The sequence below is a fragment of the Bison bison genome, unplaced genomic scaffold (genome assembly GCF_000754665.1).
Source record: "Bison bison bison isolate TAMUID 2011002044 unplaced genomic scaffold, Bison_UMD1.0 scf7180017864475, whole genome shotgun sequence".
Classification (NCBI taxonomy): domain Eukaryota; kingdom Metazoa; phylum Chordata; class Mammalia; order Artiodactyla; family Bovidae; genus Bison; species Bison bison.
In genome coordinates this window covers 3425231-3436122 of record NW_011495036.1, presented here as the reverse complement: position 1 = coordinate 3436122, position 10892 = coordinate 3425231, and the positions used below count along the sequence as shown (strand labels likewise).

Genomic DNA, 10892 nt, shown 5'->3' with positions numbered 1-10892 from the left:
TCACCAGTCTACTCTGGGGACCTGTGTCAGGGGCTACTGTGTGTGGTGGGCTCCCTGGGAGGGCTCAGCGGAGTCCTGGGGGCTGTAAACAGAGATTGCATTTCACAGCCAGCCCGAGGAGTGAGTTGAGAGGCTGGTCTGGACCCCAAGAACAAACTGCTCTAGACACAGGGGATTGTCCTCCACCCAGTGGGGACTCGGAGGAGCTGGCCCTTGCCAGCTGCTTCTCTTGCTGAACACAGCTAACTCCGAACGAGAACCACTGGGTCCCACAGCTGCAAGGGTGCTTGGACCCCAAAGGGAGAGACAGTTCTCACTCGGGGATCCCCCATCTCTGTAACTTCAAAAGACTGAACAGAAATGACTTTAAAATCAGGTATTTTTTTGGTTCCTAAGCAAAATGTTATTGAAAACCAGCTGATTGTTGGATGCTATTGGAACTCCTGAGCTCTTTAGGTGGGCTAAAGAGAAAGGAAGAGATTCATGGTCGGGAGCGCTGAGGTGTGGTTCCCTGGCTTTAAAGATGTTCTCGGGCTCCGAGATGCTCAGTTACTTGCAGAGGCCATGGCACCAGTAGGTGGCTCAGAGGGCAGTCCAGTCTTTACCATTTCAGGAAGGCAGACAGTCCAACTGTGGAGGTCCCCGAACTAGCTTGCATCGCGATTTGAAACGTGCCATTTGATTCTGTTCTCCCAGAAGAGAATGCCCTCCTGTCATATTCTATGAAAAGTGATGGGGGAATTGGTGTATGCTCCCCAGGGTTCTCCCAGCTAACAGGGAAAGGAGTGCCAGGCGAGAGAGCTGGTCCCCAGAACAGACCTGGGCTTTGCAACCAGAGCAGCTGAGCAGGCTTCCTGCATTCAGGCCACCTCTGGGGACGGGGCCCAGAGGGATGGGACCTGCATTCTGCTCCGTTCCTGCGTGGGCTTTGCTGAGGGTGAAGGCAGAGGGGTGGGAAGGTGTGGGGTGTTTGTAGGAATTCAAGATCTAGGAATGATCATGTGGTCTCGAGCTCTTCTTTGTTGAGGCAAGGGTTTTCCATTACCATAAGCTGTATTTTTTTTTTTTTTTTTTCTTTCTCCACTCACGGCAGTGAGAAAATCATTAAGAAGATCCTGGGTGGAGAGGAGGCTTGGGGAAGAGTCTCATCACAGGGTGGTGAGGGTGGCTCTTCTTTTTCCAGTGGGGTAAATGGAGGGTGTTGCCACCCCCAACTTCCTGGGAGGTGGCCAGGGGAAACCTCTAGAATGTTCGCTCTTGGCCCCGGCTCTTCCAGCACTTGGGAGGGTGTGTGCCCCTCCCCACCATGCTTGTGGCCCTTAGCGGGTGGGATATATGGTGAATATCCACACTGGGGGTCTTCAGGATGCTTTCGATAAAGCCAGACAAGCGTCTTTCTGAAGAGGAATTGTTCTTATCTCTGCACCTCCCTTCATTTTCAAAGTGTTGAGGATTCACTGCTTCTCATTCTCTCATCCTAAGTGCCATCTGTGATTCTGTACCTTAGAACCTAATACATCACTGATGATAAAGTAGAAAGAAACCCCCTCTGTTCAATGGACAATTGATGATGGGTTTGTGGCTCCAAGGAGGCTCCCCATCTGACTTTGATTTTAAAGCCAGCTTGAAATCAGACCTCCTGCCTTTTGAGAGTTAGCAGAGTTTCGCCCTGGAGGCTTCATCCATGCCCTCACTCAACTGGTTAAAGTGGTCTTTGTCATTATCCAGTTTTATGTGAAATTCCACATTTAGGATTTAAAATCCACTGGGAGGTCCTGAATTCGTGGGAGGCTGTCTTGCCCGCATGCTAATCACTTTAGGCAAACGTTTCACTTGAAAAGCAGTCCCTGTCAGTTTCCTTTTTGGAAGGACCCGGGGATCTGTTATCTCTTGGGGAAGAATCTTGGGCGGGTTCCCATCTGAAGGGGACTTTCTGTCCCAGCAGCCTTTCCACCAAAAGGTACAGGAGCGAACTTCTCACTGTGTCTTTGCTGTGGACAGCCCGCTGTAACACCCACACCATGCTACGGGAATAGCTGACGACCCGAGGAGCGACCCGGCATTTAAAAAAACCCCATTAGCAGCTCTCACTAAGGAAAGGAACGCTCACAAATGATTCAGGTTTTCAAGCAGGGAAGCTTAAAAAAGCTCCTGCTTCTTCAGACAGTCTTGGGCTGTCTTTATCCACTTTTCTAGATATGGATTCTCTCTTTCCAAACATCTGGGAGATGATCCTACCCTTTTAAGAAAAAAAACACTCTTTGTCCCCTCTGAACCAGGGGTGATGACCGTCTGAAATTCAGGGAGCACCCACAGCACCCCGATTTACAAAGAGGAGTTCTTCTGGGGAATTTGAAAACGTAATTTTAATACCTTCTGGCCTCATCTGTCTGTTTCGGGAAGGACATGAAAAGGCGAATCAGTGTCTTCCTCCTGGGAAAGCTTTTCCTGAACGTGCATTCTGCTTTCTGTCCCCTAGAGGGCGACGCATCCCTCTGAGCCCTGCGCGGTGCAGGGAGTCTGGGGGTCACAGGCAATCTGTTGAGGTACATCTCAGCAGAGCTCGTTGGGTCACTTTGGGACCCACCTAGAGACTGTTTCCATACCTAGTTTAAAAAAAATGTGACTAATATCTGAAGTAAATGTACGGTTAGGATTTTACTATTTTCTTTTGAGGTGAACAGCTGCTTGCGGTGAAGCAGGCTGTATTCTAAAGTACCTTCATCCAGGGGCGTTAACCAAGTAAGAACTTTTAGAGGAAACATGTTACTGGTATCTACTGAGAAAGAAAGTTTAAATTAACACGACGGTGTTTCAGAACCCAGTCTGCTGTATCCGGGTAGGATCTTTGAATTTTAGAAATAGAAGGGATGTTAAGACGGAACTAACCCAGTAACTCCCAAACTTTGGCCCATGTGTCTCATATTTCTTTAAGCTTAATAAACCCCATTGTGCTCCAGGGCGGGGAACTCTGGGGTGGGAGGAGGGGACAAAAATGACTAAGACTCCGGCCCTGCCCTTGCCTTAGGGCACATTATTGACTTGGCAGGCTATGGACTTCCGTTTGGCTACTTGAAATATCCCCAAATTACTACCTTAGTGGGTGTTCTGCCCACACCCTTGACACCTCAGATGAAGAAATGGAACCCAGAGGGGTGAATGGCTAGTCTGAGGTCCCAAGAGTATTAGTTGCTCAGTTGTGTCCGACTCTTTGCGACCTCATGGGCTGCAGCCCGCCAAGCTCCTCCATCTGTGGGATGCTCCAGGCCAGAATACTGGAGTGGGTTGCCATTCACTTCTCTAGGGCATCTTCCCGGTCTAGGTCCCAAAGCAGAATCAGCATTTCCTGGACATGCCCGTGTGCTCTCACAGGTGGGTGTTGAGGACCAGGAATATAGAGAGAGAATATATCTTCAGGAGTGCATTTTGGAGTACCACGAGAAGAAAGGTGCTTTTTTTGGCCATCGGCCAATCTTTTATAGAGTATCATATTTTATTTAGCAGAGAGGTAATTGTTGTTTCAAAAAAAAATCTGGAAAGAAAAAAAAAAGGCAGAAAAATAGGGCAAGTATGAAAAGTTCTGCCAAGCCCTCTCCCGAAGGCTGTTAGTCTTTCGTTGGGGCCTGGCTGCGTTTCACATCGTGTGATCCTGCTGTTCTCCTGAATTTTAAGATGTTTCATCAAGTACAGAGAAACATCTGCAAGGTAGGTGTGGCTAGGGAAAGGTGTGAAAGAAGTGCTTCTGTCCAGTCCCCCTGGTTCGGCCCATATCTTTGGTTTTCACGGACCCAGGGCATCGAGAATCGGCCACTGGAAGGGAGAGCTTGTGCACTGATTTAATCTCAAATGCAGAGCTGAACAGCAGCTGGAGATGACTCAGGTCTCAAGAGAAGCCATTCCAGGAAACGGGTTTTCTCTTCTGCAATCCTCATCAGTTGATTCAGCAGCCCAGAGCCAGCTCAGCCAAGCCCACAGACACCCCCCAGCCAGCACTTGGTGGGCTCTCTGTTTCTCACGGGGGCAGAAGGAAACCCACCAGCGGTCAGAGCCTAGGGCGACAGATGGAAAAGCAGCCGCAGGACCACTGCTGGTTAGAGCATCGGGAGTAGGCCTCATTCTGCACATAAAGCTGGGGCGGCTGGGAGAGATGAACTGACCTTTACTGACTGAGACGGGAATGCAGTAGATTTTTTCCAGGCTATTGTATTAAATCCACAGTGATATTTTATCAGCTGCTTAAATTTAATTAAAAAGAACTATTTAATTATCTGGACTTGGACATGAATCAAATTAGAAAACAAACAAAACTGGTTAAGATTCCCTTACCACCTGAGGACATTTTAGCCGCTTTGTTTGAACAGTTCTACAATGGAACCCCATGGTTTGGAGCGGCCAGTGGGCCATAGTCCCTGGCCAGGGCAGGCAGGGAGGATATACCGGCACCTGCCCTGGAGCCGACAGCACCGTGTGTCACGTGGCAGGAGTGGAACGGGATGTTCATGCAATTCCTTTTGAAGCGTCTTCTAAGGCATTCTCTTCTCTTATGTTAAATCTGAACTAGTCTCTGCCTAATGCTTATCACTAGCAAGAAAAACCTCACATTTAAAAGGGTAGAAACTTATTTACGTGTGCATCGTGGTGTCTAGTTTTTCCAACCACAGCAAACTTTCTGCTTCGTGTTTATTATCTTGGACCCTAACATATGTCTTTAAATACATTTCTGAATATCTGGGTGGTTAATCTGGAGGTTCTTCAAGGTGCCTTTATAGGGAGAGAAGGAAGGTAGCCCCAGATGGTGCTTGGCAGAGCCTCATGGGACCTCGTTCTGGGAGGAGGTTACCTGTGAGGGCACAGTCCCACCTTTCCTTTCTGGATTGCTCTATTCCAATGTATGAGCCGCTGAACAGACTTTTTTTCCTTTTAACAGATAGGCACTTAAAAATTGAAGTATACTGTTGATTTACATGTTGTGTTTCAGGTATACAGCAAAGTGATTCAGTTATACATACATGTTCTTTTTCAGATTCTTTTCCATTATGTTATTACAAAATACTGAATATAGTTCCCTGAGCATGCATGCTCAGACACTCAGTCGTGTAGAGCAACCCTGTAGACTGTAGTCCACCTGGTTCCACTGTCCAAGGGATTTTCCAGGCAAGAATACTGGAGTGGGTTGCCATTTTCTCCTAAAATAGTTCCCTGTGTTATACAGTAAATCCTTTATCTATTTTATATGTGGTGGTGTGTATCTGTTCATCTTAAAACTCCTAATTTGTGCTTTTCTTCCTTGGTAACCATAAGTTTGTTTTCTATGTCTGTGAGTCTGTTTTGTAAATAAGTTCATTTGTATCATTTTTTAAGATTCCACATATAAGTGATATCATATGTTATTCATCCTTCTCTGCCTGACTTACTTCACTTAATATGATAATCTTCAGGTCCATTCATGTTGCTGCAGATGACATGATTTCATTCTTTTTTATGACTGAGTAATATTCCATTGGGCATATATACCACATCTTTATCCATTTATCTGTCAATGGACAGATAAAAGTCTACAGATAATAAACGCTGGAGAGGATGTGGAGAAAGGGGGAGCCTCCTACACTGTTGGGAATATAAATTGGTGCGGCCACTATGGAGAACAGCATGGAGTTTCCTTAAAAAGTTAAGAATAGGTCTACCATATGATCCAGCAATTCCATTCCTGGTGTATATCTGGAAAAGATAAAAACTCTAAATTGAAAAGATACACGTACCCCAGTGTTCATAGCAGCACTGTTTACAGTGGCTAAGACGTGAACAGACATTGTTTTACATGACATTACCAGGGAGATCCAGAGGTCTTGAATCTGATACTCAGTGTCTGACAAGGAGCCCAGGCTGACACTCAAGATTAGAAGAGTTAAGTTTTGCTATCACAGGACACACCTTCAGAGCCTGGGTCAAGGAGATGATTGCTTACAGATGTGTATGCGTGGCTAAGATTTTCTTCTGTAGCACAGTTTCATGGAATGGAAATGTGAGATTCAAATTGTAAAATAAATGGTACAAAAGAAGCTTTTGATGCATTTCTTTGGAGGGGGTCTTCTTACAGTTGTTCCAAATTGCTTGCTTTTGAAGTTTCCCCCAAAGCTCTTTCAGTAGCAATAATATGTTAAATTCCCATGTCCTCCCTCCCTAACTGGAGGATCTAATAAATCTCTTTTAGCTTCCTCTCTGGGACCAGAATTTTCCCCAAGATTCAGAGAATAAAGAGAAGAAGAAAGAGAAGAAGGACAAGAAAGAGAGAGAACTAGGGTGCTACAAGCTGGAGACCCCTGGGGTTTAGAGAAATGTGGCTTTTCATCTCACAGCAGATGGCAGGGCTCTCTGGCTGTGGTCTTCCACTATTCCTGCAGCTCCCACGTAAAATGGGACAGTCAGGAGTTAACAGAGTGCTAGAACTTGATAGGAGGCCCAGCCTGGTTTTAAAAAGCAGTGCTTGGAGAAGACTAAATAAATGACTTCAAATTGGGAGCTCTGGATACATTTAAGTCTTTGTTGGAAAATGATTTCCTTGTGTGCATGTGTGTGTCTCTTTCTTAAAAAAGATTTCCAGACATGGAAAATGAAAAAGCTTTTGAGTAGACTTAATGAAAATTAATTTCATGAAATTGCAAAATAGCTTGGGAATGTCATTGGACTCTGAATGCAATTTTGAGTTCAAGGGCCATGGAGGGTAATCTTCATAATGAGAGGTGTCTTTATAAGTTCCAAGTGGACAGCTATGAAAAGGAAAAAGGCATCTCAAATTCTTTGTAGAATGAGACCAGTTTAAAAAAAAAAAAAAGACTTACTAATGCTCAATAGAAAGAGAAAATTGAATGAAGTCCTATGATTGGATCTATTGCCTTTAGGACATAGAATCTATGGCACAAAGCTGCATAACACCCCATCCAATCCAAGGGTCTCAGGCAGCCAATTCTGACTTTTTCATATTTGAGAGAACAGCAGCAGACAAATGAATTCTGTTGATACAGAATCTGTGGTTTGTCACCACCAAAGAAATTAGGTCTGTTCCCACCCCTGCCAAAGAAAAGACATGGGGAGTTTCCTTGAGACTGGGGCCAAGTCTGGCACAGCCTCTTGGCATTTCCTGCCTTTGGGCTTTGGAAACGCAAACCTTCCTTAGGATTCTGGTTCAATCTTGTTTTTAAGTGGCAATGGACAAAACACTTAGTCTCACCTGGGTTCAGTTTCCCAGCTATAAAATGAAGGAAAACACGGCCATTGGACTGTGGGAGAAGGGCATGGGATCCCACCTCTGAGACAAGGGCTTAGCAAATATGACTTGTGCCCTCCTGCCTCTGTTTCTTGGGTGTGGGAGGGAGGGTAAAAGAAGGACAATGAAGGGCAGGGAGTGGCTGCCTTGTTCCTCCTTATTAAAATGGGCAAGCTGGGTGATCATTTGGGGAGATGATGTTTGACATCTTTTAATAATCTAAATGAAAAAAAAAAAGTCTCCAAGATGGGTTGCCAAGAACTTCAGTTTTAAAAAGTGGGATGCCAAGACATGATAAACAATAGGAGAGATTTAACTGCAAACAAAAACATGAACAAATATTCAACAGCTGGGCTGGGCATGCTTGAGCCACATGACTGGCTCCTAAGCACTGCAGCAGGATGAATGTGGGGGAGCTGAAGGCATTCTTCCCACCTGGGAATTCAGCTCAGCCCAACATGTGAGCTCATTAATCATCCATGGAGCCTGGAGTCCTTACCATCCGGCAGACATATCTTCTGTCTTTTGCTGTCAGGGCTGGAAGAGCATCTCCCCCCTGCCCTCTCCTCTCCTCCCCTACGTGTCTTCCCCTCTCTTTCCCTTTCTTCAACATCTGGGTAGATTTTAGGGAAGGCAACTCAACCACACTGTACATATTTTTCATTTCTTTATGTCCCAATGAGAAGCACTTCATTTAGAAGTCTCCTCGACTAGAGTTTAAGATCTCCGAGATAAAAATCTTTACATATATTTTTCAATCAATTTAAAGCTCATTTTCCCTAGAGAATAAAGTAAGTGCTAATTAATGCCTCAGAAGATTCCCTGGTGGCTCAGAGGTAATAATCTGCCTGCCAGTGCAGGAGATGTGAATTCAATCCCTGGGAAGATTCCCTGGGGAAGAAAATGGCAACCCACTCCAGTATTCTTGCTGGGATAATCCCAGGGACAGAGGAGCCTGGCAGGCCACATATAGTCCAAGGGGTCTCAGAGTTGCACAGGACTTAGCAACTAAACAACAACAACAAATCAGACTGGACAATTATTTTAGAATTTGTCCACAGAGACCCCACCATTGTTTAAGATATGGCAGAATACATGGGTTCCAAGAAGTTAGATCTGATCCTGCTGTAAGATATAGGTCCATGGAATTCTCCAGGCCAGAATACCAGAGTGGGTGGCCTTTCCCTTCTCCAGGGGACCTTCCCAACCCACAGATCAAACCCAGGTCTCCTGTATTGCAGACAGATTCTTTACCAGCTGAGCCACAAGGGAAGCCCAAGATATAGGTAGGGATGGTAAGAAAAAGCAAAACCAGCAAAAACCACTCAACGCCCAGTTCACCCATGCTCTCTGTCAAGACTGTCTGCAGAGACGCCTGAAGCTGGCCCCATCCCACACCCAGCAGTGGCTGAACAGGTCTTGTCTCATATCCTATTTTTTCTTCATGGATTACACTGTCCAGTGCTTTGCAATGAGGTCCTATACTATTTTCATGCCCTCATTCCAAAACAAAAATACTACTTAAAATCCTGCATCTTGAACTGGACCTCCCAGAAGAGTTGCATCAGATCTTTTTCTTGAAGCAGTGGTGCTTAAACTTCAGGGGGCATTAGAAGAGATGTGGCTAGAATCACAGGTGAGCATGGACCCTGCCCCCCGAGACCCCCACATACACAGAGAATCACAGGTGAGCACGGACCCTGCCCCCCAAGACCCCCACATACACAGAGAATCACAGGTGAGCACGGACCATGCCCCCCGAGACACCCACATACACAGAGAATCACAGGTGAGCACGGACCGTGCCCCCCGAGACCCCCCCAGACACAGGTATGATGTGGTACACATTTGCGGGAGGTTCACAAGTCCTTTGAAATCTGTGGATCCATATTAAAAAAAAAGATTCTTGACCTATTAGAATATTACAAGTTGTCTTCGAAAGCACAGGCTATATTTCTAGAAAGAATCCAGTAAAATGTAAATAATGTAGGTGCACAAGTTTCCCATAAAATAGTTTTCTAGTAGGATGATTGTTGCTGATAAATAAACCCAATGTTCAATTTTAATGGAAAGAATCAGGAATAGCAGATGTACCGCGTACTTTTACATTGCTCTAAAGAAAGAAAGGTATGGCCGGATGGAAAGGTCTGGAAGATTCCCGGGGTTGAGGGCCCTGGGGCAGTGCTGGGACAGCGGCTTGGTGGGCCATCCATAGTGTAGAAAGCAGAGCGACCAGCCATGCGCGGGTTTCTACGCCGCCTGTGGGGATTGCCCTGAGCACTGAGCAGGACTTGATTACGACTTGGGGACCCTGTTGAACAAAAGCTCCGGATGCTGGGGAAATCCCTTCTTATATCACACAGATCCCTGTCTAACACGTGTCAACTATTTGAAACCAAGAAGACTGGGCCGTATTTCTGGAATGTTACCATTATCCCCACTGGGTGTCACTTCACTGTGCAAAGAAATATGTTCTCTTGATGGCTGGCCTTCTGATCATCTTCAGAACAACTTTTTCTTCTCACTGTTAACACATTTCCAAAAAAACAGTTGTATTGACGGGAGGTTTTGTATTAGCATTGGTGTTGTGTCTTCAAGCTCCTAGAATTTGAATCACAGGGTAAATGTGTCTTATCACAGGTGATATTTTTGGTCAACTTCCCTGGGACATCCAAAGCAACTGCAGGACTTGGAATCCATTCTCTTGTTTACGGTTTTGTCTTTTTCCATCCCACCAGTTTGGCAGGCTGGACTGGCCTGGGGCCCTCACTCGGCTCTTGCTATTCCTCACAGCTGGCCCCACTCCTCCCTCTGGGCCTGACCTCAGGAAAACCACGAGGCTGAGCCTGCTGCATCCACAACCTTGAGTGACAGCCCCAGCAAGGGGCTCTGCTCTCCTTGGCCCTCTGTGCTGTCTTGCTACGAGGCCCATCTAGACACCAGTACCCTGCCAAGGCCACGTCTCTAGCCAGACAGACCTTCCTCTGCTGTCATTAGTTCCATTGCTCTAGAATGCAAACATGAGAACCTGAGACCATCCTTAACATTGTCTTCATCAGCAGTAAGGGACAATGGGATTCCTGAATTATGTATACAATGGACAACCACCAATGGAATCACCCAGTCCACAGCATGTCCATGGCAAGAGGAAAGTCAAGGTAGGAAGATCAAGCAGGTGCAAACGCTTAGGCCTTAAGTGGAGTGGATTTCATAGCTCTGATGACACTATTAACAGTTGGGACAGAAATAACTTTTGTTCCAGGTCTCAGTGTTTATATCAGATTCTTTTTCACTTTCCTGAGATTCAAGTCCTCTTCCCCCAGACTTAACGTTTTGCTGGCAAACACTTCGTTTCTTCTTCCTTTCCAATTATTTTCTAGTGCCCAGGAAATGTTATGTTATTTAATTATAGGGGCACATACATATGCTTTGAAAAGATGTGTAGTCGTATTGTTTTCTTATTTTAGAGAAAACTTAGCTCTTAAAGATTGGTGGTGGTGGTTTGGTCGCTAAGTTGTGTCTGACTCTTGTGATCCCGTGGACTGCAGCCCACCAGATTCCTCTGTCCATGGGATTTCCCAGGGAAGAACACTGGAATGAGTTGCCATTTCCTTCTCCAGGGGACCCT

The 10892-nt window shown here is 45.8% G+C and overlaps 1 protein-coding gene across 1 annotated transcript in view; it reads left to right on the top strand.

The window, feature by feature from the left end:
* COL6A3 (collagen, type VI, alpha 3) overlaps positions 1-10892 on the top strand; it is a 91482-nt gene that overhangs the window by 1188 nt on the left and 79402 nt on the right. The window lies entirely within an intron of this gene.